This window comes from Coturnix japonica, chromosome 8, assembly GCF_054131305.1.
Source record: "Coturnix japonica strain WE chromosome 8, WE-NBRP24, whole genome shotgun sequence".
Classification (NCBI taxonomy): domain Eukaryota; kingdom Metazoa; phylum Chordata; class Aves; order Galliformes; family Phasianidae; genus Coturnix; species Coturnix japonica.
In genome coordinates this window covers 9,917,960-9,943,578 of record NC_140670.1, presented here as the reverse complement: position 1 = coordinate 9,943,578, position 25,619 = coordinate 9,917,960, and the positions used below count along the sequence as shown (strand labels likewise).

The following is a 25,619-nucleotide window of genomic DNA, read 5'->3' as shown; positions in this document are numbered from 1 at the left end:
GCTGAGACTTTTGTCTGGGAGGATAACGTGACATTTGTAGGACACGGATACAAATTTCCAGTCCTAATGGTTATTTTTTTTTTTCTATTTTTTTTCCCCTTCATTGCATTAGACGTGCTCACAAGACATTTTTGCAATAACTCACAATTTATTCTTTTATTTTTTAAATTTTTTTAGTGAAGGATCAGCCCCTCACTGTGTCACTTATCAAGCATTTCAGTGGGGAACACTACACTTTACAATGTGAAAAATGTTTTGGAGCTGACAATTTGCCTTTTTGCTTTTTTCTCATCTGTTAAAAGGCGTAATGCCAGGAGGTTAGAAGAGAGTATTGTGCTCATTTATTTCCGAACTTGTTGTCACTTTGTTCCACAGCACAAACATTTCAAACACACTCTTTCATAATCCTTACAATATGGGGACAAGCTAAGCGGCTTGATGTGTTACCTCTATCAGGTGAATTGTTTTTACTGTAGGTTATGTCGTGGGTAGAATTTTATGTGAAGGTAAAGCATGCAGAATTCTTTTAGACGTGTGACTCTGAATTGTTACAAAGAGCCTTTTTCTCTTTCCTTTTACTTTATTTGCTGTATGCTGTAGAGAAAGGACACATCCTGTTAACTGGGCAGAGTGATGGTAAGATGGCATTATAGCATTATAGCAAACACACCATGTTAGCATTCTTCCTTCATCAAGAAATCTGTGATCAGAGATGATGGAGACTTATCAGGTCAAAGCTCTGTGTGATGGTAGATCATGCAAAAGCCTGAAGTGTGCTACTTGTTAAAAGAGGAGTACAGTTGATAGTCCTTCAAATGCAATGAGACAGCTGTAAGAATTGCTGTTCCCCTCTGAGGAACCTTACTCCTTGGAAAAATGTGCTTTGGATTTTGAGCAGTGAAGAATTTAAAACAAGGTAAAACCTAAAATTTTCCATGTTTTAAAATGCCAGCACTGGCTAGTACTTATTCTGTGAATGACTTCAGGCTTAAAGCAATTGCGACAGAGAATTAATGCACCTACCTGTAGTGCCTAAATTAGGAGCACAGTTGCCCCTGGCTAATAGCAATTGGTGAATGTTTATCATGTTGTCAGTCAAAACTACTTATCTGCATCAAGCCCCACCACAAAAAAATTTCTGCACTGTGACTCAGTTTTGTGGAGAAGTAAAGGGTTAATTCTAAATTTATCATGATCTCCCATTCCCAACACAGCATCTCTTTAGCTGTTAAATCTGATCTGTAGGCCTGGGAGGCTGGTGAAAAAATTCAGGATGTCCTGGGCACTGTGATAGTCTGGGGAGCTGTTTGGCTGGCAGGAGTATCACGTGCCTGCCCTGATGTGCTTATTGTAGGTTTTCCATCACTGCCTTGAGGTCTGTGTGTACTTGATGGAGAAGGACTGGCATCTTTGGAAGACAATTCAGACCTTCAGTAAGCCAGTTTGTCTCCTGGAACTGCCACTCTCTTCCTCTGCTGACAGAAGAGGATGCCTGTGACAAGTGAGCTCTTTGTTGAAACAGCTCAGACATTTAAAGTCAGGTGGGGTGAAATTAAGTCTGAATCTTCATCTGCTTCAAACATAGTATGTAGTATGTAGGGCTTCAGATTCCTTCCAAATTCTTTCTCAGTAAGAGCTGGTATTACTTTCTCTACTAGCTCAGTCTGATCCTTCTTCTCAGACTTTGATAGTTCTCTGGCTTTTCTTCCTTTGTCTTCTTTCTGTATCTTCATTATGGAATTAACAAGTAATTTCTCTGCCACCATGAGTCAGCAGAGCTTCAGTAGCTTTTCCAGGGTTTTAATAATTGCCAGTACAGTGGACAAATGTGAGGGAACAGCCACTCTTTTACCATTAGTTATTTTCATTTTTCTGAAAGGGGTGAGACATCAAGAGATGAACAGAGAGAGCATCAAATCTGTATTAATGGATTGCCAAATTCAATTTTCTTTACTGAGATCCTTTTTGAATTACACAAGCAGGAAAAGTGCCAGTGTCTGATAAACAGTTTCTTTAAATTACATTTCTGTATCTTCATACAGTTGAATGATTTCTTTTCAAATTGCTGAAATAAAGCTGCTCCCAGTATGAACCATTTCAAGCAGAATTTCAGCATGGTCTGATAGTCGTATGATAAACGATGAAAAATAGGGAATTAAGTTAAAGCTGCATTTTAGATAGGAAGATACCTTTTGTAAGGGATTTAACCTTTGCCTTGTATCAAATACAGTTTATATATCTTTGCAACCCCACTGCATTACCTTCTAAATCATGCCACTAGGAAAAAAGAACTCTAGGCCAAACTGGTTAATGTGTCTTATGGATAAGCTTGTTTTAATTTCACAACTCCTAGGAGGAGTTACAGCATTGGTTTGAATTTAACTTAGACCACATGTGAGTTTGTGTCTTTTAGCTGCTGTAGCCACAGAAGTTTTAAGTTCAGTGCTCTGTGCCTGCACTAGGCAGACCTGCATGCTGTACTGAAGTAGCAGTTCGAAGTCAGGAACAAGAGGTACAAGATGAAAATAATAGAAGTCAGTGCCTTTGCACTGACTGCGTGTGAGCACTGATTAGTGCTGAGAATCAATGTTATTCCTTCTCTTCTCTCTACAAAGACAGAATTTTTTACTATTCTGAAAAGAAAATACTCTTAGGACAATTATTTGTGTACTCTCTTACACAGTCTCTGTTTCAGCCTTAGGTATAAATTGAGATTCCATGTACCTTATTGGTTTTGAGTTGTTTGCTTCCATGATTTGTTTTCTTGGGCTTTCTCTGAGGGTAAAAATGACATACACTAAAAAAAAAAATAAAAATTTGACAGATATGTTGTTAAGCATGTCTTAATGTTAATACAGGTGACAAGGCAGTGTTGGATGGAGCCTATGATTTTCTTGATCAGTGTGACCAACAAATTAAACTCAAAGATGTTTCAGAATGGTACAGTATCCCAAGGTAGAGATGGTTCCGATTTTTTTCTTGGTAATAAACTTTCAGTAGACTATCTGTCTGAACTGTATGAATTTGCTCACTGCCAGCCTTTGGAGTAATTTGCTTTAATTTAATTTCATGTTTGGTTTTGCTTATTTAGTTAAATTTGAATATATTTTCTTTTTACATTCATTCTGGCTGTGGTCTTTGTTCCCTGCCACAACTCGCCTCTGAAAAGCTAATTACTTCCTAACCTGAATTGCAGCCAGAATAGCAAAGCTTCAAACAAAAGATCACATTCACTGTGAAAGCTAGTATCTCTACAGAACTGGTGTGGAATCGAACATGGTTACAAAAGAGCAGGTGAAAGAGCAATTCTTGATTCCTTATGACCCTGACAAATGCACCTGCAGGGACCACATATGTGTATTTGCTGTGGTCATTTGGGATGACAGAATTGCCAGGCTCCAGTAGGCTGAGGAATGAGGGGTGCAGAGAAGAAATGTAGGCTTCCCAAAGTGCAAGAAAACAGCAGTTAGCTGTGGTTAGTGGTATTCTATGTGTATCAGCTGTCAGAAGCCTTTCCCTGCTTGGTCACTTGTTTTCCATTGTTTTCCTTCTTTCATGCTCATTATTTAAAATACGTCTCTTGTGCAATAATTGTTGTAACTGAGTGGTTTTTGTTTTGTTTTTAAGAAATGTTTCTATTTTGTTACTTCCATAAGAAATTCATTTGGAAAACCAATATGATCCTTTTTAGCCACAATGTGTTATGTTCTTAATGCACAGAGAGTAGGCTTCTGGATACAGTGTTTTTCTGTTTATAGATAGAACTCCTGGGTCTAGGAGTGCCTTTTTGTGTGTAACCACATGTTCCTTCGGGGAACTGCAGATAAAAAGTGCTGCACTGTGTTCTTTTTGGGTTTATGAAGGGCTTGGGTTTATGTTTTTCCCTCAACTTTATTTCACTATAGAGAAACCAGGAATCAGCTGGGTTAGCAATTGTAGCTTGTTCTAAAGGGTACTTTGGTGTGCTATCACTGTATCATTTAGAGTAGATAAATCTAATAAAATGTCTACAATTTTTGAGCCAGTGATTAAATGAACCTGATGTTCTGTGAGGATTAGATTAGAGCTGGAAGGGTGTAACTCCCAGGGAAGTATTGAAGCATGGGAAACTTGGAAGGATGCAGGATTTGCCAAAGGTGAACATAGCAAAAAGGAAGTGTGGGAAAGGGAAATTCAGGGAACATGCAGTGCAGAGGGACTGAGGTAACACATTACTTTAAAGAAACAAGGAAGAGCACTGAGAGGAGGATCAGACTTTACCCGGAAGTTTGTTGATACTGACCTAAGGACCACAGTGGTAGATGGAAGATGTAGATAAATGGAAACATCTCCTTGTTCTTCAGCTAGGAACAATTAGCTTTGAAAGGTGAAAGGACTGCATTTTACAAATTCTGTGTTAAGGTGGGGGAAGATCTGAAACTCAGTCAGAGACCTGCCTCCTTTCTAGGAGTCAAAAACATATCTATAACATCTGATTGCTTATAGAAAACATCAGGAACGCACCTGTCAGTTTTTGTATGCCAGGAGAAACTCCTCAGTGATGCGGTTTGCAGGGCGACACATGCTATCACTTTCCTCAGGCACAGTTACATACTGTTGAATAGTAAACATTTTCAACTCTATAATTCTGTTAAAAGGTAGGCATTTTGGATACGTCACAGAGACTTCTGACTGTGAAGAATATGGAGATGATGGAGCAAGTTGAGAGGAGGGCCGTGAAGATGATCAGGGAGCTGGAGCATCTCCCCTATGATGAGACTGAGAGAGACCCCATTGCAGCCTTCCAGTACTGAAGGGAGCTTACAAGTAGGTGGGCTGCAAAGTGATGGAACTAGGGGGAATGAAGAATCTCTCCTCCAAGAGAGGAGAGATATAAGCTAGGTGTTAGGAAGAGGCACTGTTAATAAAGTACTGTAACAGACTGTCCAGCATTGTAGATTACCCTTTTCTGGAGGCTTTTCCTGGTTTTGTTTTGTCTGTTGGTCTAGCCTGAGTGGTCTGTTATCACCCACAAATGGGTCTTTCACACCCAGCGCCTGTTGTAGGGAGGCGCCTGGGGCAGCGGAGCAGGCAAGGAGGGTTTTAATTTGTAGCTTCAAGCACAGATTTGCCTTCATTCTCTCCTTTCCTTTGTTTTCTTGCCTCCCACATTGCAAGTTTTTTCCTCAACCTTATGTGATACAGACTACCTTGGATTATGTGGTTTTTTTTCCTTTGAAGTAACTTGTCTGTGCATGGGTGAATGGCTTTTCCTGCTCCTTATTTTTGTCTCCATGACACTTTTTAGTCTATCTATTTCATCCTGTAGCCTTGCAATGAGGGAGAGCAGATTATCTACCTGCTCACACCTCACGCAGCTGCTCTGACTGCTGCCTCATGATGCCAAGGAAAGGCTCATGTACACTACACAACCAGAGGTCTGGACGGTGACATGGTGGCCTCTGAATTCAGTCAGGGTTGCAACATCCTTCCCGTCAGGGGTAGGTACCCTTGTTCTCCTTTGGGTGGATGCCATGACTAAGTCTCACTCTTTTGGTGGGTATTGTGACTGCTCCCCTCCATCCTGGTGAATGATAAATGCCTTAGAGAGGTGCAAGCGCAAAACATAAAATGTTCTCAGTGGCCTCTGTTTGCAATTCTGCCTGTAGTCTTTTATGAAGATTCCAGGCAGGTTAAAATAAACCCACACCCTCTGCAGTTGCTTCCTACTCTATTGGGATCTAATAGGCCATTACCAGAAGGCAGTCTACTGTTTTACTATCCCAGCAGCACCCACATGTAATGTAGTTTAAAGCATTCAGAATATGTTATGTGTCATCATGAGATTGGTTTGCCTGTGAGCTATAATTTGTTCTCCTAGGTATATCTGACTTCTATCTTGTTATAACAATCACTGCACAGTTAGAGAATTTATTTTCAGAGGAGCCAAATTAACAAAGGAATTTTGTTGTAAAGTTTCATTTTCACAGATTTCCAGTAATGGTTGGGACATGGATGGAGTTGATAGCATCATGTAACTGACTTCAAGCAGATTTGCAGTCTTGTCCCACAGATGTGACATTGCTGGAGCAGCTTGGTGCTGTCCTGTGAAGAGTCAGGTGTGCACAATATGGCTGTGTGGGGATCTTTAGACTCTGTTTGATGTCACATACTGATCCAGGCTCTCATCAGCTGAAAAGTATATGACTTTGCAATGATGGTTGTGGTTGGTAAGCAGCAAGGAGTTTTATTCTCCAGGAAGCCCTAGACCTTTTCAGTCTTTAGTTATTGATGTGTAGGTAAAAAGCTCAAGATTAACCTTTCTTCTTCATGCCTTTCCCATAGCCATTCCTCCTTAATTCCTACACTACATATGCTTATTCAAGAAATGGATATCTTCTAGTTGCTCAGCACAGAGTGTATAGATAAAGTACGCTTAGGCATTTTGGAATGTCAGATGTGTTCCTTATTACACATTTAACTAGCTGCTCCTTGGTACTCCAAATGAAACTGCCTTGGTATCTCATTGTATACTGAAGCTGAGAAATTACTGATGCTATCAGGTCAACACCTGTTGACTGCTGTGGCTCTTCGACTTCTAGAATAAGGTAGCTGAAAATAACTTTGATTACAGGAAAGCCAAGATCACACCTTCTCAAAAATCTCAAAAAAAGATAATAAAATCTTATAACTTGCTTCCCAAACTGCATCTTAAACCCTAATTTTCCTTATTCCTCTGTATCTCCATTGTTGAGAAGCCCAGTAGCATTTCCTTATTCTGGAAATTGATCAGTTTTGTAAATTCCTACCATCACTTTTTTTTTTTTTTTTTATCTTACAATATTTATTTTCAAACATTTTCAGTTAGGCTACCTATCCATTTTAGGACTTCCATTTCTTTTGTCATTTTTATTACTTGCTTTGGGTAAGATTTATTCTAATGGCAAAATTTCTTTTGAGGACAAACTAGGTTGATAAGGGCTGTCACCTTCTGTTCATGGTAGGACTTTTTAGATGTCACAAGAATTTCATTTTGAAAACAGTCAGAACTACTAAACAATACATTTAATTTTGCATATGTAAGTTGTGAATGATTGCTAACATATTTCAATTGGTTGAAATGAAAAGAGAATATAATTTCTTAGGATCAGTCCTAGATTAGTAAATGAGACAATTATTCTTACTAGGTAGAGCTACTTTCTAGTTTTTAGTTATGTTACTGCTCTTCACTGCAAAGAAGTGTACAGGTATAAACAGTTAAGAGTACAGGATATCTTGATTTCACTTGACCTGTTGAAATACTTGGAAACAACTTCCAGTTTCTCTTTTCTCTTGCTTACGTGAAAAACTGGACAAAGAAACATCCCAGCTTATCCCTGTGAGTACACTTGTTCTTGCACTCAGTTGTGGTATTCTGAGGTTTTGTTTTTCAGATCCAAAGATGACCAGAATTCTGTGTTTTTGTGCAGCATTAGTAACATTTTGAAAACTAAACATGACAGTAGAACAGATTTGCAACTGAAAGAGAAAAACGCGAACAAAGTTAAGAAGCATATAATTATGTTCATACACAGTGTGACTAGCATAAAAATGATTTATTCCAAATGGTTACAGTTGCTTGCTTAGTCACTTCCTTCCCTGGCTTCAGCCTAATTTTGTTTTCTGCTCTTTTCCTGCAAAAAAATATTTCTTCTCTGTCTCATCAAAAGTTGTAGATTTCTGTAATCTTAATAATTCAATCAAGTCCTTTTCAATTAAGTAAGCTACAGCAGATTACAAATATTCCAGCTGTGGTTTCTGGTGCTTCTGAGAAAGATCAAGAATCTTAATTACACTGACAGACATGTTTAGTTGATTAGCCCTCAATCTGCTTCAAGTTAGTCTTAGAGGTTACTCTTCTGTGCCCAGTAAGGATGAACTAGAACTTTCTGCTTCAAAAAATAAAGAGGTGAGTTGTTTTGACTAGCTGTTCCATTCTGTATTTGCCTTTCTTATTTTTTCCCAGTAGTAAGTCTGGCAAACGGCTTTACAGAAAACGGATGTGATTTACGTGACTTCATGTTCATCTTTTCTGGACCATGTCTACTCAATAAAACTGTATTAAATGAAATGTGATAAAATAAAAAACAAAAACCAATATTTTTTTTTTACAGAAAAAGCAATAGGCTCCCATATAATTGTTCAAAACAAGAAGTCTTACTATAGATTTTTTTTTTCTTGTGACAGTGTACTCCATTGCTTCTTAAAACTCAGTGTCTTTTTTATCCAGTGGACAGGCCAACAAATAAATTACATGATAAAATCAGAGGAATTCAAACACTATGCACGATGTTTTTCTAATGCATCACAGTGTAAAGTAGTAAATATCGGCAGTGTTAATTTCTGCTTGACCAGAGATTTGAAAGGTGCTGCAGACACAGGGAAGAAGAGAGGAAGCTGACATGGATAGGAGAATTAGCTTTTACCCTTTCTCTTCTTTCTTGCAAGAGTAGTGAGATAGGCACATTGTACTTTTTGCGTACTGTAGCTTTTCCAATTTGTAAATCCTTCAATCCAGTCTACTATATCTCCTAAGTAGCTAAGAAGCTTAAAAAACACACCTTTATCTCCAACAGCTTAGTTGCATATGGAAAAGTTTAGAGAGCAAGCAATGCTGACAGTCAGTAACTAAGTAGAAGTTCCAAACAGCCCACATAATGGAGACGCTGATGCTGAATCTGAGTGAGTCACTAGCTCTGTTTCTGCATCCCAGGTGACCCTGAATGGGAAAAGGAATCAGGACAAAATACAAAGGGCGTGTAAACATGAGCTTAGTTTCAAAATCAAGTATATTGTCTTCAGGCATAAAGGATATAAGGATATCTCCATCCATTTCCTACTGGGTAAATCTTTTGGCATAAATAGATGTCAGATAAATCTCTATGTATTACAAAAATCCCACTTTACTGATTTGATCCTAAAGCATATGTTTGTCATCATTTCTCATTTGACCAAACTGAGGTCCAGATCATAAACAGATGTTTATGTATAAAGATGTATCATTAACACAGCAAAAAGTATGTGTGAGCTTTTTGAGCTTGTCTTGAACCCTTTCCTATGTTCCTTTATAAGACTGTGAGCTCCTAGAATAGTAATGTACTTATTTTTTTTTTCTCTCAATATATGACTAAAAGAGGCCCTAATCTTAATTTACCAGTATAAACATTACCAGTCTGATATACAGAACAGTCGTGAATAGAATTATGACAATACGTTTTATCTGAAATTGGTAGGAAAGTTAGAAAAGAAGAACCATTCAGGGGAAGCTAAATATCCTTTTGTTTTTTTCTTTCTTCATCAAAATACATCTTTTCAGCTGCATTGTTGGGTTTATGCTATCTCTGTGGGATCCCTTCTGCAGTGATGCTCTTTGGTGCTTTTTGCTTGCATAGGTAATTGACACAGGGTAGGAAAAAGAAAGAGTAGAACTAATGGATGCTAGGAAAAAAATATACTGTAAGGCTATGTTATTCAATAAGAACTGCCTCCTATGAAGATCTTTGCAGTTTCATCTGAAATACCTAATAGTTGCCACACTGAGATAGAATCTTGGAACATATCTTATCTGGCATAGCAAATTCAGTGTTCTTCTCTATGTGATTTAAAGTCAAGTGGAAATATACTGTTAGAAAAGTGATCTATAAATGAATAGAAGTCTTGAAGAAAGCCACTGTATCCAAGAGTCTCCAGAAAGAAAACTGTAAGTATCTGTGAATATATTTTCTCCTTACGTAAGTGCCATCGTACCTATATAAGATAGCTGTTGATCGAATGAATAATGTTTTAAAGAATCTGGTAATTCATATGTTCATGTAAAGACCAGTGTTTAACATTCTAACCCATTGTGCAGAAAGATATATGAGAGAAACACTAGTCAAAAGTCAAAGTCTTATCCAAAGCCAGATTTAGAATATGTTTCCAGCATTAGTTACTACTCTGGTCATTTGTATTTGTGCACCAATTCCAGATGTGGTTATGAAGATTTTTGTACTGTTAGTGAGAACAGTGCTTTTGTATTGCCCATTACTGATACTGTGGGAATGAACTTAGTGTTGCTAAATTTCTGACTAGGATTCACTTTAAAAAGTTAATGTAAATTAGAGTAGGGATGCTGAGAAAGAGAAAATTCCTGCTCTTAGTAGCATGCTTTTTTCATAGTCAAATGTCTTAAGTGATGGCAGTATTAATTATTGTCAAATGAAAGTGTCTAATTTGCAGAATTTAAGTGGGAGAAGTTTCTCTATTGGCACATTTCTCTCTTTTTTTCAAACATTTAATCCTATATCTTATCATAAATTAATAATACAACAGGCATCCAAAAAATTAAAGGGACAGTTGCTGATCCTGTAACTCTCACAAACTTAGCCTCTCAAATGTTTAGCATATCAAGTAATAAATCTGCCAGATGACCTTCTTTCTGTTCTATTTTGACAGCTGCTTTAAGTATTTGATGGCTATTAGATATCCTTTTATTTTTAAATATTTAACTACAGCATTTGTGTTCTTTGCTATGATACCCTACATTGCTACTTGGTATTATTTGCTTCAGGCTACTTGTAGCAAAAATGTATGTAAACAGTAGAAATCCTGTATGCCCCACTGAGCTTAGAATGTGTGTAGGCCACTCCAATAGTAATGCCACATGTTTGTTTCTATGAAAACTAGAACAGATACAAAGAGCACAATAACACTGTTTGATAGAGCAAATTCTCATCTACAAAGCACTATTTTTCAGCACAGGCACCACTGTCAGCTATGAATTTTCACCAATGATGAGAAAAGCTGCATGCTGCACTCATAAAAGTCTGCATGGCCATCTGGAATGTGGCTTGTCTTTCACACTGCTGTCACCACTGCTGAAATGTGCCACCCACTGCTTCACTGTGCTCACATCCACTGCCTGGTCTTTGTAAACGTTCAGTGATTGTTGATTAATGTCACTAGGTGCAATTTTTTTCTGCATGAAAAAATTCAGTTACACACCTTTGCTTCATATGCACTTCATGTCAGATACCATTTTGTCAGAGTGCTGCCCTCAGTTACATGGCAACAACATTCAGTGGAAGGTTAAGACTCTGCTGCCATGACACCAACATCCATCTCTGATGTTGTAAGCTGACAATAAAATAGGAGGCATTACATTTGGAGCAGTCTTTATATTTCAGTAAGTGTGCTTTGTATGTTCACAGCCTTTGTCACCCTTTGCTGGTGTTGGTCTTTGTGCACAATTTGTGTACAGCCATGCATTATTTCCTTGTCAGAGGCTGGTTGAGAGAGTTATGTGTGTCAGTACTTATTTTCCACAGTTCAATACAACATCAGTCTGCAGCAGAAAAGAAATCTGCTTTGTTTCCATCCCCATTATCTCCATTGTTGCTATCCAAGAAAGTTAGAATATATGTATGAAACAATTTAGGAAATCATTAGGGTGCTACCCATGTTCATGCATAAAAATGGCAATAAAAACTATGGATAGTTAAACTCATCACTTTAGGGAACGGTATACTATTTAAACATTTCTGAGACTGACAGTCAATAGATGTATCTTTGAGGCTGATAAGGATTTGTATATGAGAACAATGCTATCCTTGAGCACACAGTTTCAGAATTTCTTTCAGAGGCCATTATAAGGATCTTAATGATGAGTTTCACAATTTGACAATTGCTGGTTGTATGTTTTGCTGGTTGTGTTTCCTGTGAAATTAATTGCTGCCCCCATTTGCATATAATTTGAGTTCTACAACTAGAATAAAAGACAGAGGTAACTTTTTTATGTCTCATCACCATTTGGGTGGTTTCATTCCTGATATTCAAAACAAACCATCTATAATAATTTATACTAAGATTCCATGTATGCACTTTCAATTTACACATTCATAACTGGCAGACATTGAGAGTATCTGTTAGACGTGCTTGTGTGGGCTTCAGATAATGCTTTTGGAAGATTTCTAAAATCCAAAATTGAAGCAATTTGTTAACTCTGGCTTCCCAGATAATCTATAGGAATTATTGCTGCTTTTGAAACAACCTGTTTATCACACAACAACACTTTCAGTGACAGAAATGTTGGGAGCTCACAAAAAAAGTGCTGCTGCTCCTCCTGAGCTTTGCCATTATCTAGTGGATTAGGTTTTGGCATTCATCAGCCAGCCATACTGTTGTCTTTAACTTCCCAAGAAAAGGAATAATTTTATGTAAAGAAATTGCTGCATAAATGTCTCTGTTAAAGGAGGACTACCTTCATAAGATGAGTGTCATGTAAATGATGCATAGCTGAAATTTGTTTGGCTCTGGTTGCCACAAGAGGTATACACTGTTCAGTCTAAGTATGAATTTTCATGGCATGAAAAATGTTTTTCTGTTCTGAGTAGCTGTCCCTCATACCAATGCGTCTCTTCATTTAGGGGAAGGGAACTACACTGTAATATTGTCTTCCATTTGCATCTTAATTAACTTTGAACTGAAGTAGATAACTTATTTGACATTCTAAAAGGGAGCTTTTGTGTCCAGTTACTCATGATTAGTATTCCATAGGGAAAGAGGCTGAGATAATGAGATTTTCACCACCTTGTGAAGAGTCCCTCAGGTAATGATTAAAAGTCTTGCTTGCAAAGTTCATTTCTGCTAAGAAGCGGCCCAATCTAGTAACTCTGCCCATGACAGGGGGGGTTGGATCTAGATCGTCTTTAAGGTCCTGTCCAGCCCAAGCCATTCTGTGATTCTATGAATGCGGGATATAATATTTCACCATTCTCAGCTCCTTCTTTGATCTGCAATTAAAGATCACACTGAAGTAGGTAGTTTATGTGAGTCTGTATGTTTGAATAGTATGTGCACTGGTACCAAATTGTAAAGTGTCAGCCTTTAGGTTTGGAACAGCTTGGTAACAGTGGCATACTGCTCTGATCTGAGGAGTTTCCTTTCTACTGTTCCTTTTAGTCCATACAGAAATCCAAGTTGAATCACTTTCTAATGCATAAAGAAGTGAAATAGACATCAATTTGACATTTATTGGGATTTTTTTTTATAGCAGACAAGGAAAGTGTTTTGTTTTTCCTGGAGATGGTTGCAGGATGATAGCATGCTGGACAAAGCGTACAAAGAAAATGCGATAATCCTGTTATCAAAATTCATGTAATTCTCGAGTAATCACAGCTAAAACAATAACAGAGGCTTCTGAAGATGATCTGTCTGTGCTCACAGTGTTATTCCAGCTGGCTCTAACTCGGTGTAGGTAAGCAATTTTGTGCAACTTCCCAATAAGTTTCAGTGGTATTCCTGAGTTGTTCAGAAGCTGAAAGCTCCCATGCTGGAAAGAAACTGAAGCTATTAGAGGAACAAGCACCATGGCTGGAAAAATGAATGTAGAGTTTATCAAGATAATATAACATTCATGAAAATCCAGTGCACTTTTCTCTATAATGCATTTCCAGTGACTCAGACCACTTGTTTCACTTGAGCCAAACAAGGATTGTTACATGAGAAGAAGCAAAGCAATATATTTACTGCTGTATTGGTTTTATCTCAATCTATGGTATAAAAGTATTCTTGCTAGTTTAATAGAATACCTAAGAAGAAGTTTATAGGTGTTTGCTAAGCAAATTTCTAATTGTAATGTCTAACTTTTAACCTGTTAACAGATTAGAACAAAAAGAAAAATAATTGCTTAAAGCATATTCATAGGCATTCCTGAAATCTCTTCAGGATCCATTCCTCATTCAGGAAACACAAATGAAAACAAAAACATGTATGAAGCAGATGCTTCGTAAATAGATAAGAATATATCCATTTTATTAATTCAAACCTAGTCTAACTGTAAGGAATTCTTCTGTTCTTGTGTCTTTGACTGAAGACCAATAAATAAAACCGAACAAGAACAAACAAACAAACAACAGCAACAACAGAAAACCCTGGTTGTTTAGATAGCTGCTGACCATGCCTGCTTCCATCCTATGGGATGAAGGTTTCTTTTCTTTTTTTTTTTCTTTTTTTTTTTTTCTTTTTTTTTTTTTCTTTCCGTAGGACAATATCTTATTTAGCTGTTCAGCTGGTCAATACTGTATATCAGCCAACCTTACTCTTACCACCTTTGAACTGGAATAGCTCCTCTAAGCCTATAAAATAGCTTTATTTCCTACTCACTTTGGACAGCCAGTGCATTTTACTTATTTTAAATGATTAGAATTTCCCTGTGTATGTAATTCTTTCCCAGTATCTGGAAATCTGTCCTAAGAGTATCATACTTAGTAAGTAAATAGAACACTGTGTTTCCAGTCCTTTCAGTCTGGGTTTTCCCCTCCTTCTACTTCAGACTGTCTCTGAACTAACAGAAGTTATATAGCATCTCCTCAGTGCTTGTTTTAGCAGCTGAAGTGGGAGCCACTGAAATTTGAAATTCAGAATTCTTTTCTGAATCTGGACTTCCTGCTGTCCCAAAGCTGTGTCACTGTCTCTCTGCATTATCTATAAGGCTGAGATGCTATCTTACCCAGAAAGTCTGTGGAACAAGTAAAACAACACAAATTCAGGAGAAATGATTGGGTTATCAACAAGAAACACTTCTCTCAGAAGAATTTTATTCCTTACATTGATTTAAGTTTTGTTCCCTATCTTGTTTTTTCTTTTGAGCTTTTCATCCAGAGGAACACGAGCTGTGACTCTACATACTTCTGGACTGCTCAGAGGTTCGTTTGTTAATATAGGAATTCCTGTCTTTTTCATAGGAGCTGTTGTTTTAGTAATTTTTTTTAATTATTATTATTTGTATGTTGAAAATTGACAGGGGAAGTTCATGTGGTTTTCAAGGGTTTTTCTGTTTTTTTTTTTCCCCTCCAAAAACATTGGCAGAAATTAAGTTTTGTTTAGAGATGTGATGATTTCCAAGCAAGTATAAAATAGTTTCTTCTTATTCGGAATATATAAATAACTTGGAAATGTTTAAATAGATATGAATGGAGGGAAATGGGAACCAGACTGTCTGAATTTGAAAGTGTTTTCATTTTCACCAAATGATTTAATTTTTGGTTTCTTGCAACAAGATTTAAACCTTTAAGCATATTTTATGAATGAAAAACATAGACCGATACATTCTCAGAAGTTATTTCAGACTCGGTTAATTAGCATTTTAGTAAAAGGATGATTAATTAAACAGTTAATATATTAATTAAATGATGTAGAGTGCATTTATGTAGAACTTAGAAGCTCAATACATAATGCTGATTTGAAAAGAAGTCTCTAGGCAGAGGAGAGCAAAAAAACCTAGTTTTCATAGATAATATTACGGTCCCTTTTTAGGTGCATTATCTGGTTAGACATTTATTGCAATTTATTATTTATCTCAAGCTTCCAGAAAGTTGAATATATTTCTTTTTGCTGGTAATTTTTCAAATTAGGTATTCTCTTTACACTTACTAAAAAATGTACAAGACATTCTTGAAACTGTAGGGACTGGAAAGTAAAATCAGAAATCGCTCTCCTCAAAATAGGTTCACAGCTCTAGTTGTATTTGGGCATATGTCTGGGTTGGTATCCCTTCTGACATGAGAGGCAGTCAAATGTTGTAGTACTGCTGATAGCATTGCTTAGGAGGGAGGAAAAGTGTTGGGGCCAGAGCTTATCCTCTTTGTTAACACTGTTTTCTTTGAACAGAGCAAGAATCAAATAGTAGTCTGTAGTAGTAGTAGTTAAACCTTGTTGGTACTGTTTCAAGACTCTTTCAGTAGGACTGAGCCCTCTTGTGGTTTCACCTGGCAGGTGGTGCGGCACCACATTCTCTCACCACACCCCTTCCCAGTGAGACTGGGGAGAGATGTGGAACTTGTGGATTGAGATAAAACTATTTACTAAGACAGAGAAAAGAAAAAGGATATTATATATATATAATATATATATATATAATATAACTATAACTATATGCACATATGTAAATATATATTGCAAGTGACCTGGGTTGAAAAAAACCTCAAAGATCATAGAATCATAGTGGCTTGGGTTGGAAGGGACCTCAAGCATGATCTAGTTTCACAATAGATATAGCTTCAGCCTGCAACATCTGCTGTGAACAGTGTTGCCTGTCACTAGACCAGGCTGCCCAGAGCCACATCCAGCCTTGCCTTGAGGGCCTTCAGGAATGGGGCATCCACAGTCTCCTTGAGCAACCTGTTCAATTGTGTCACTACCCTCTGAGTGAAAAACTTCCTCCTAATATCTAACCTAAATCTCCCTTGTCCTATCACTATTAACCCATGTAAATAGTCAACTACTAAAGAAGAGTTTCACTGTTTATGGAGATCTCATATATGGAAGTAGCTGGGGTTAGAATCAGAAAAGATTATAAATGTCTGTGGATGTATAGGCATAAACAGTACTGGCAGAGTAGGGATTAGGCAAGTGGATTTGTTTTTATGGGAAAAATTAAATATTTCCTGAGGTCCCATCCAACGAAAAGTTTGTCTTACCTTTGCCAGTATTGATTTATCTTCATATTGAATTTGAGCGTCTACAGCCAAAGAATTTTTGTGTAATTGCCATAGTTTTATTAAGAAAGGCAATATCAACTCAGAAGTGATGTATTTATTATCTGCCTGTTTTCCTATGCTGGAATTTCCAGAACATTCTAATCACAAAAACATGTTTTGAAGGGGAAAAAATTAGAGAACAGCTTTGGTTTAGGGCATGGAGCGGTTAATACTCCTTTCTTTATTTTTTATCTTCCAAATAAAACTCCCACCACTTCACTGTTGCCATGCAGTAAATTTTATTTTGTGTGGGTTTTTTTCTCCTTTTACTGGTGAATCATTGAGATTAAGAATTTCTTAAACTGCACTTTTTAGATTTCTGTTGCTTTATATTTTGCAGTTGTTATTCTGAGGGGTGCTTGAAGCAGTCTAAATTTTTCCACTTCAGTAACTTGGACTGAGTGCTACTCAGATTTTCTAGACCGAATTTAATTTAACAAAATGTAAGTTTAAAACATCTTGCAAAGTGACTTCCTCTTCCTCCTTCCCCCCTGCCTCCAACTCAAGGCCGAGCAAATGGATGCATTTGCTGTTGAGCTTGGATGAATACTGGGGAAAATTGCCATGCAATATTTCTCTCCTCCACCCAGCTTTAAAACAATTTTGTTGTCCCTATATCTCACCAGGGAATATTTATATTTATATTTAAATTACAGTCTGGGATGAAGATTTTGAAAGTTGTTCCTTTGTTCCTATTCTTCCCCATACAGAATCATAGAATCTTAGAGGAATCATTTAGGTTGGGAAAGAAAATGTCAAGATCGTCAAGTCCAACCATCTAGCCAATCAAGAAGTTAAACAGTGTTTTGCATCTTTATCGGTACCTATATAGGGTAATGATTTAGGTCTGATTTATATCTTCATCTAAATCTCTCTCTCTCACAACACTGTTAGTAAATCATAAGCAAGTTAGTAAACTTTTGGAGAATATTTTCTATATAGAAAGGAACAGAGCATCTTGAATTGGAAGGGACAAGTGTCACGGAGTCTGACTTCTGACTGAATTTTTGATTATTAGAACAGGAAAACAAGAATTTATGGGAACTTAAATTGGATTTGGAATGAGGAATAGATTGCAGAAAATACAGTCTTCTCATTTTTAACTAAGAATTTTGGGTAGTGGCACTAATAGACAGCTGCTTGTACCCTTAATTAAAGGCTCACAGGACTCCATAATCTTCTTTCTATTTTGCACATGCCCACAGGATCTCTGGTATTTTAATACAAGGACTATACCAGTGCATTTTTTAAAAAATGAAAGTCCCATTTCCTTTTCCATCCTCTCTTTTTTACTTAATGATGCCTTCTAAAGATGTTACATTTTTTCCTCTACTGAGTAGGGAATGCATGTCTCCATAAGGCCCTCTGTATCATCATACCCAACATCATACTTTTTTGATTCCTCATTAGTTAGGTTTGTGCCAAAAGATATCTGCGTAGCCAGGATGGCATAGCAAATATTTCTGCACCGAGCAATCAACTATAACAACAAGAGGAAGAGAATAAATAGACTTCGGCAATAACTTTGTCTGGGTGGAGTGTAACATAGGTTGAAGGTCTTTGGCACTGTGTGAAAGGAGCAAAACTTCAGACCTCAGTCTTTAAAATTCAGTTTGTGCTGCAAAAAAAAAGACCTCTTACTTTCTTTAAGGGAAGCTTCAATTCGATGGGAATAGAATTTTTATGGCAAAAAGTTGTTCCTTGAGAAGAAAGGAATTACTGGAAGGCAGAGCATTGCTTGCCAGTCTGGTTGCAGTGGAAATGACACCCTGTTAAACAAAATTTGTTCATTCCTTATTGTGTTTGAAAGTGATTTCTTTGGATGCTTGTGCTGAGGTAACTCTCAGATTTCAAGCAAATTGTCTCCAACACTGGGAGCTACTTGAAATGAAATAATTAGAAGTATTCTGTTAGAAATATGTTACTCAGAGTTTTGCTAATGCAGCAAACGGTAATTAATTCCTCAGAACTGTAGAAAGGTATTTCCATTAAAAGCAGTACACAAATTGGATTTAACTAAAATGTAATTGAAGAAAAAAGAATTAGTAAAAACTCATACAGAATAGTCTTAATTTGTTGTACTCGTTGTAGTAGCACTTTGATGTTGCACTGAATTTTAAAATGGATGTTTGACTGCATATATTCCCTAAGATTGCAAGAAGCTTAACATTATGGCAAAATATGAACTGATAACAATAAAAGGAGTTTTATATCTATACATTTTTTAGGTTCTACACATTTTTTGAATTTAACAATGAATTCCTTATCTGCACAAATGCAGCTCAGTTAATGACAGCCAAGTTGTTTGATACTGAAATGAGGGTACTTCAGAAAAGGCACTTTATCAAGAAGTTTATTTTTCTTTCAGAGATGATGCTATAAATCATATTGATGATTTTTTTTATTTGGTGATTGATTATACTGATGATATAACAAATTATATCTTCAAGTGACACCAATCCTAGAAAATTTTTTAAGGTTGGCTGACCTGAATGTAATTTGCAGCCATCACCTCTGGTGCACCTGTGGCTCCTGCTGAAGTGACGCGCTGAAAGCAGTGATGAGGTACAGCTTCTAATCCACAGTGTGTCTGTGGGGCTGCACAAATGGTCTTTCCCTGAAGGTATGCTTCATTTTCAAAGTATTTAAGAGCTAATTGGGGGAAGGATATTTGCTTTCATGGTTTAAAAATAAAAATCTCAAGTCTTCTATAACTGATAAATATCAGATTAGGCAAAATTTTATCCATTCATGTTTATCAGGCTTCTCTGTTAAATTAATACTTGGCATATGCCTTTGCCTTTAGATAGGCTGTAAATGAATGTAAAGTAGTTATGTTTTTCTGCATTTGATAGAAATGCGTTTTACTTTACTGGTCTGTCTAATTAACATTGATTAAATAACTAACCTGTAAGATTTATACTGAAAGCGAGAGTAATAGAACTTGGTATTTTATAGAAAATCTTTAATATAAGCTCAGATGATTGTAGAAATCCGTGTCACTTCAGTGAGCTTCTTTTCTCAAATCCTCAGTGGGCCAGAGGGCATTAATTACAATCCTTTGCTTTGCCATCCTAGAGTAGCTCTCAAATTCTGATTCCACACCCAGGGCCAACTATCATTTTTAGTAGAAATAGCTGCAGTACTTCAAATTGTAGAAGAGTCTGAACAGGCTTGGGGTGCCAGATTTTAAGTCTCCATTTTTTCAGTCATTTTCACAGATATTTTAACAGTATTAAGATCTATCATTGTGTTGCCTGAAACTTTAACAAAGCAATAATGTTTTCAGTGCCTGATTCTCACCTTAGTGGGGGCAAATGAAATGACACATGCACGAGCCATCTCTAACAATTGAAGTACATGTTTTATAGAAGTGAACTTGTAATTGCAGTATGTAAAGAATGGAAGTATTAGCTTCAGTGTTTAGCACTATGTTTGATGGGCAAATAAAAATATAAATATTTAAACTCTATAAAATTGTCATGTCAGAGTCAAAAACTGAAATGTAAATTAGAGGACTATGTTACTACTAGCTTAAGTTGAGATATTAAAGTTCAGAAATATGCTTTAGAAGTATAAAAAGCACAAAAATCACAACTAATCCAAGATACATTTTTTTTCCCTGCCAGACTGGACCCTCACAAAGCAGCATGAGGGGCTCTAAGCCACATGAGTGCTTACAAAGGAAATCTCTTTTTGGAAGAGTTGTATTCTATGTTTAAAAGAGGGATAACTGTTGACTTCACAGAAATCTGTGGTTAAATCGGAGATCTAGATAAATACAGAAAGTATAGAGCCATGCTGAGTCTAATCTCCAATGCACAGAGTTCCCTTATGCATGCAGAATGAATCTGTAAGCGGTGGTGAGTGAGTGACTGACTGACTGCAGGAGGATGAATCTGTGTGCACTCAGGAAGGAGAGATCTGAGTTATAGCTCCATGTCACTGACTTTTTTGGCTTTTCAACTCAGTCTGATGGAACAGTTCTGAAAACGTGAAGTGTGTGCTCAAACTGTCAGTCTGAGTTGTAACGTATATCTAAACTCTGAATTGAGAAGGGAAATAAGATAGAATTCTGTGTTTGTTACTTCCTACTGGCTATCTTAGTAGCTGTTCTTTTTGGCCACCGTGTTTCTGAATTGCCTCTGGGAAATAGCAGTCTCCTCCTGTAGATTATATCTGGCATGTAGAGTGCCATTGCTAAGTAGCATCTAAACACTGCACATTGACATTACTTTGAGAAATTCTTCCAGCACTCTGTTTTTCTTTCAGATAGTAGCCTTGAGACATAATAATATCAAGAGATACATAATAACAGCTCCAAAAATAATGCCTCCTATTTTATTAATTTTGCCACTCATTATTTACCTCCTTCATGAGGAATAGTGAGACAAAGGAAGGAATCAGAACAATGGAATAGAATTCAGGCAAATTTGAAGTCCCCATCCTTCAGTCATTGCCACTGTACCCTGTTGGGTCCTGGAGTGGTGAAGAAAGACTTCTAACAATGCACATTTTACTGAGTGTAGCCAAAGAGTTGGCCAAACTCTATCACAAAATAAACATGTGGGAAATGTAGCATTTGTTTTGTCTGTGAATCGTTTGTGATTAGGCATTCTTTTTCACTTACATATTATTCACAAATGTTGAAACACTGTGTGAACACATGTTAGTCCATGAACATAAACTGTTCAAGATATGTATTTGGCTGTCTAGGTCATAGAGTATTGTTTCTCCTTGTAGATTCAGTGAATAGATAGCACTGAAATATTTATAGCTAGCAGAAGGACAGTTTTATTCACTGTAGATATAGATTTGTACCTAGAGGCAGATACCACCCTCTGGCTCAAGACATCACCTCCACTATACATTGCCAAGAGATAAGAGCAGGTAACTTAGAAAGTATCAGTGGGTATTTTTTTCTGTCCTGAGGTCTTTTACTAACTGTTCCTTTTAGAACATTGTCAGAGATAATGAGTTTTACTTCTCAGAAAGGGTAGTCAGGCACTGGAATACACTGCCCAGGGAGGTGGTGGAGTCACCGACAATGAGAGTATTCAAGAAACGTTTGGATGTTGTGTTGAAGGATATGATTTAGCTGGGAAGTATTGGTGATGGTTGGACTGGATGATCTTCTAGGTCTTTTCCAACCTTGATAGTTCTGTGATATCATACATGGCAGGCGGTATCATTAACAAAATACTGGCTGCTAATACTGAGCAATGTAAAACCATATTTTACTGGTAATAAATCCCTCTCAAAAACAATTTCTCCCAGTCCCAGAACTTTGTTCTTGCTTGAAATGAAAAATATACAGATTTAGATTTGAATGTGAATGCTAAACCAATACTGTACATGTTGTTTTGGTTGTAAGGAATGTTAAATTCTTTCTAAAACCAAACAAAAATGTCTGTTATCAGAGCAGGATCTAACATGGGCTTAAATTAAACCAGTACCGGTTTCACATACGAGTGGGAGAAGTTGCAACCAGTGAGGGCAGTCATACCTTTTGGTCTTCAAAGTTTTACTGAACTCCAAAAACCTCTGCTATGCTACTGCTTATTTGGTAGGGCTTTATCATACTTAAAACTGGAAAATCATTTTAAATGTTTTCCCAACTTAAGAAAAAGCTTGGGGCTTTTATAAAATTTGACTATTCAGCTTGGTATTGTTGGTAAATAAAGTTTTGAGTGATCACACTACCTAATGTGGGTATTCCCTAGATAAATTTTGGACTGATTTCAGCCTCTGAATGTTGAAGTCACTATGATGAAGATTTAAAAAAATTCAGTTCTTGGTTGGAGGGGAGAGGTCCAGATTAAAGCTTCCAGTGAATGGTAAAGTAATTATGATCCATTAGTAGTAATGGGTGTTTATCAGCCTGTGAACTGGTCAGCCTAGTTGCATGGGTTAACCGGAACATATGTAACAGCAGGCTTCCCACATACTGCATGAGTTCAATGAATAAGAAGTAGGAGGAGGAACTGACAGATGGAACAGGGTGTTCGGCATATAATAGAAATACACAGGAAATCACACTCGGATGTTTTCATTTTTTAAAGCTTCTTTAGCCTTACTTGTCCTAAGAAGGGCCAAGATGACACATCCTAAATATGAATTGGTTTTCCTCTTACTACATTTTGAATTTCACATCAAATTATGTTGTCTTCCCTGTAATTCATGTCTTATTCTGTAAGGTGCTGAATATAATAAGAACAAAATTATATATATATATATATATACACATACATATATATATTTGTAAGAAATGTTAACATAATGATCAGTATACTAGTTGGCATTAACACAGGATTTATAAACGAGTCTCAAGGACATTCTTGGGACCTTGCAAAAGCCATTTACCCTTCAAGGTACTCAGCATTGCATTTGTAATGATGAATTGGTTTGCTTTCAGTGAACAAGAAAACCTTGTACATTAACTGCAGCAATGTCAATATGTTCTTAGCACACCAGCTAGCTACAGTATACTCTCTAAGGTAAGAATACTGATGTAAGAGCACACTTAACCTGCAGGAGTGTGCTACTTTCTCATATTATGTATCTTCTTACGTTACCTTTCTAGAGGAAGTGAAGTGAACAATAAGCATCACACACCTCTATCCAGTAACTGAAAAATACTTCTGTGAGGTTGGCATGTGCCTTCCACTGCTGAAGAAGTTCTATGATGAAAGGCACAGGTTTTTGCTTTAAGTGAGCATGTGTGCTCAGTATTTAGTATGCTGAGATCCCAAAGACTTAGAGTATTCCTCACAGTGAGGTTCTAAAACCAGATATTTTACTTTTCAACAATAACAGCACTGTGGAAATATAGCTGAGATACTTTGCGGTACACAAAAATGACAACATTGCTTCCGGAATGACTTCAATAGGACAGAGTTCATCAGATGCCTTCAAGAGGCATCAAGTGGCTGGAAACTTCTGCTTGTTTCTCCTTGAAGTCACTCAACAGGATCTCGAGACTTGGAGAGATCATTTGGCATCTCTAAAGAGGATTTGTAGAGACTGAGGCTACTGTCCTGGTCACTGTATGTCTCCCAGATGAGGTTTGAAAGCAGCATTGTAACCTTGGTCTTTATTCACGTGCAGCTATCTCAAAAACGGTGGGATGGCCCCAAAGTAGGTGCACTGAGATTTTTTTTCAGCAGCCTCTGTGATGGGATGATGGCAGGTTCTTTTGCATAGGGGAAATCCTTACATAAAAGACCTACAGCGTGGGCTCTGGCTTTAAAAAGATATGCAAACCAGATAGGGAATTGGGAATCAGAGGAATTAATGGACAAAGAAAGCTTGAGAATGAAGTGAAAACAAAGAATTGTGATTTCATAGCAGACAAAATAAAGGTAGCAAGAGAGAGGCCATGCTAAATGTAATCAGGCATGATTCCCTATGGGCAATGACAGAATAGGCAATACTGCTGGGACTTCCTGCCAGTTACATCTGTAGCCAAACTATGCATTCAGCTGTTGTTTTGTGATAGCATTTCTCTGTAATGTGACATTTTGTTTTATTCCTGTGACTGGTGAAGCAATAGCTCATTTATGTGAAACCTATCAACATAAAATATATTACAAAACAAACCATGTTATACTTCTCCCCATTTTTATAGTCCCTCTGCATAAATATGTACACCCTCCTTCGTATTGTTCAGTTGAGGGCTTGTAGACGTGTGCTTCATAGAGTACACCTGGCACTTGCTCTGAATAGTAAGCAAAATTAACTTAATTGTGTAGAAAAATGCTGTTTTTTTACACTGGCTTGGAATGAATTAACTCAAGTCTTCAGGGAAAATACACTGTTGCATTCTGTTGGATACAGTCAGCTGCGTATCTGCTGAGGATTGGCCAGTGCTATTTTCTGACAAGTGCTCAAGCACTGAGCTACCAACAAGCGCCCTCAGTTCAGCTCCAAGGACAGGGATTTTAGCCCCCGTTTTCCCATGGCTGTTCTGGGAGGTGCAGTTTGGGGTGTCCACCCTGAGAAGTTTACTCCATTGCTGGGAGTCAACTGCTGCTGTGCTGGGACTTCATTCTGAAACAGCTGAGAAGCCTCACATAGCACAGGCAATAAACAATTTTAAAACAGGAACTTCATCTCTGAAAATGAGAATGTAACACCATGTTGTTTCAGAGGAGTAGGGTAATTAACTAACTAGCTTTCCATAAATTCATCACGCATTTTCACCCCACATTTTTAATTATAAATAACATCCAAGCTCTTTAGTATAGAGTCTGGTGGGGAGAAAAGTAGTGAAAGGAATAAAGGAAATGAAATAGATGAAAATATCATGTGCATACAGACACACCTTTTCTGTCATTCATCCCTTTGGCTCAGCTACCTCTCACTCTCTGGGCCACCTGTTGTACCCTCATTAAGCTCCGCTAATTGTGGTTGTGGCTACAGACAATACTTAAAGATATATTGCTGACGATTTAGCCACGGCAACAAATGAACACCTTGCATAAACAGTTTATACCAGCTAAGGTGAATATTAAATTAATTATTTGAATTGAATTATACCACCGCTCGCCCTCAGTATTTTTGCAGTTACCACAATGAAAATCTGTGGGCATTTGCAAAATAAACGTATTGTTAAATTACCGTTTCTATGTTGTATCTGCGACCCGCGGCCATTCCCAGCTCAGGGCTGGCCCGGAGCCGATCAGGAGAGCTTTAAAGCAAATGAACTTCGGATACAAAGTAAAACTAGTCCTGGGAGCAGAATTTAAGAGGTAAACAAACTATCAGCCCCTGTGCATCGTTGATTTTCTGTCTGCTTTGCTACTTGCTTTCCACCTCCCGGCTGCAGGGCTGGAGGCGTCCCCGCTCGGGTACGTGCGGCGCCTCCTCCCGCAGCTGAGCTTGCTCGCACCTGCGGCCGAGAGGCTTCAGCTGTGCTCGGGGGCGGGCACCAGAACCGCCCGGAACCTTCTGGAACGAGCGTTGTGTGCTCATAACCGGCTGTGTTCTGTGCCCCTCCGGTAGTGCTGCTGGAGTCTGGGAGAGAAAGGGTGCTTCAAGGTAAGAATACTTTGGCTTAAATTAGAGAAAAATGATTTTTTTTTT

General features: G+C 37.5%; 1 protein-coding gene across 5 annotated transcripts in view; it reads left to right on the top strand.

Moving 5' to 3' along the window:
• Window positions 1-25,619, top strand: part of CTNNA3 (catenin alpha 3) — a 376,683-nt gene that overhangs the window by 176,942 nt on the left and 174,122 nt on the right. Inside the window, exon 1 of one of the 5 annotated variants that reach the window (XM_085554029.1) lies at window positions 25,414-25,574. The exons of 3 other annotated variants lie outside the window; for them this stretch is intronic. The gene's annotated coding sequence lies outside the window, so the exon portion shown is untranslated. Of the gene's footprint in view, window positions 1-25,413; window positions 25,575-25,619 lie in introns of those variants that run through there. One more of the 5 variants, XM_085554030.1, reaches the window with a different exon arrangement.